General features: G+C 35.3%; 1 long non-coding RNA gene across 1 annotated transcript; it reads right to left on the reverse strand.

The window, feature by feature from the left end:
• Positions 1-452: 452 nt before the first annotated feature.
• Positions 453-1,896, reverse strand: LOC136230168 (uncharacterized). Its single transcript, XR_010689290.1, has 2 exons — positions 1,448-1,896; positions 453-880 (listed from the first exon to the last, which is right to left on the reverse strand). It is a non-coding gene; the product is annotated as an uncharacterized lncRNA (long non-coding RNA).
• Positions 1,897-2,150: the final 254 nt, after the last annotated feature.

Consider the following 2,150-nt stretch of genomic DNA (forward strand, 5'->3'; position numbering starts at 1 on the left):
AATGATTACATGACGCATTGACTGTAGTTGACCAATCATTTTAAATCATAATTAGAGGTCACCTATAAGGTTGTACACCAAAATGTAACATAAATAAACCTTACACACCTCGTATGCAATTTACTCAAAAAATAAAATTCATACTTCTTGTAATTTAATAATAGAATTGAAAATTAATATTTATAAATTCCACAAAAGATTTAAATTTTTTTCCCAACTTTTAAAGACAATATATTTAAAAAAAACTGTTTCACATCTAAAATTTATCTGTTTCTAATGAGTGATACAATAAAACACAGATGATAAGATCCACACTCAACTAGTCAGCGTTAGAGTAAATTGCTCTTAGCTGCCAACATTAACGTAAAATTATTTCTAGCCGTAAACACTAAAGGTTTTTTTTTTTGGCACCTTATCCAATAAATAAAAGAAACATTGTAAGACACGAATCAGGAAGGGCAAAAATAACCGTCAAGATAACAATTTTTTCAGCTACAACAGTCAGTTTGTGATGCTCATCTATGACAACAAAAACAAAACTATTGTGAAGCTACCAGCAAAATTTTGCTATAAAACACTTTTTAACAACTTTGACAAATGTAAATTACAAATACAAAATCCTTGCCCTAATATATATACATGCCAATGCCGTCATTGTGAAAGCACAAGCTTCCATTCACCTGTCACTCAGGAACGGTTGTCCTCTTTTCCATGAGTGATTCTAGAAATGCTGAACACAGTTTGGTGAGGGGCGGCAGATTATGCGATGATCCACTAAATATGCTTTCCCACAGCCTCTCAGATGCAACCCATGGAGTTTCGCATTTTTTTAGCTCAATTACTGGTAGATCTCCATACATAGATGCATACCCAAATTTCCCTGAAACAAATATCAATTGCTGGTTAGGTGAGACATGAAACAAATTGGTATAATTTTCTGCTCTTTTTAGTCTTGCTTTTTGTCCGTTTGAGTTGCTTATGCAATTATCTCATAATTTTCTTTTCTTTTACTAGTTTGTTTTCTCTCAGATCTGAAATTATTGATTAATCTTATGGCTCTTCAAAAAAATCTTATGACTCCCAATTTCAACAACAAACAGCATCTCCAAACCAAGTGTTTCCCTTGTCCCATTGGCTTTTATGGATTCACATTAACAGATAGAATTCCCTGGAATCCCAATGCAGCTTGTCGAGAACCAGGGCAGGGTATTATGACACAAAAGAAATGAATGAACAGGTTTTAACCCAATAACCAGAGAACAAGAACTGGGTATCATCAAAACTCAACCTGTTTTATGTACCTAGAGCGAAGTTTTATTGACCCCAAATTCACCACTTATATCCAACTCAGTTATAAGATGCCTAGTTAAGTTTGAACACAACATTCTTATTTAGATTAACTAGCATAAACAACAAAAAAAAAAAATCAAAATTATGGATTCCTGACCTGATTCTTCAACAACAGGACGACCATCCCGCTTAATTGTGCTAAGCTCGTTAGATTCTTTTTCATATGGATTGAATAGGACATACTCATGATCACCATTTATATACACGAGCAATGCTCTAGGTGCATTCCCATCAAACATGTTTTCTTCTGCCGAAGATTGATTTAGGAAAGAAAGAGCCCCTCCCTTGGCCTGCACAAAAGCATAGTTGATCAGGAGACCAAGTCACTCATACAGCATAAATGCAACACAAGTAGATTAATGTATGGTTACACAGCTTTGAGAATTAAGGTATGCTGTGGCATCCCTCAGGATTTCACAATAATGAGCTTTGAACCAAAAGAGAGAGAGGGGAGAATGGCAAAGGCAGATTTGAATTTATTCTCCTATTCCATCTAACTTTTTTTATCTTTGAGATCAAGATAGAGGAAAATTGTAAACTTCATATTCTTTATCGCATCAACTAAGCAATTTATATAATTTTGTATTATGTCTTGGTTATACAAAAAGAAATGAACATGCAAACACTAAAATAGAGGATGCCTCAGCACCCGAACCTATCATACGGGAGCTCAAATCAGAATGTGCTAAGGCCTCCCAATGGGTTCGTCCAGGAGCACAAAGAGCACAGGCTTAGCATGCCCCCATATCAGCAACAAATCCAAGGTTCTATGCCACCTTCCAAGGAGCCTGATGAAGTGG

This window comes from Euphorbia lathyris, chromosome 5 (genome assembly GCF_963576675.1).
Source record: "Euphorbia lathyris chromosome 5, ddEupLath1.1, whole genome shotgun sequence".
Lineage (NCBI taxonomy): Eukaryota > Viridiplantae > Streptophyta > Magnoliopsida > Malpighiales > Euphorbiaceae > Euphorbia > Euphorbia lathyris.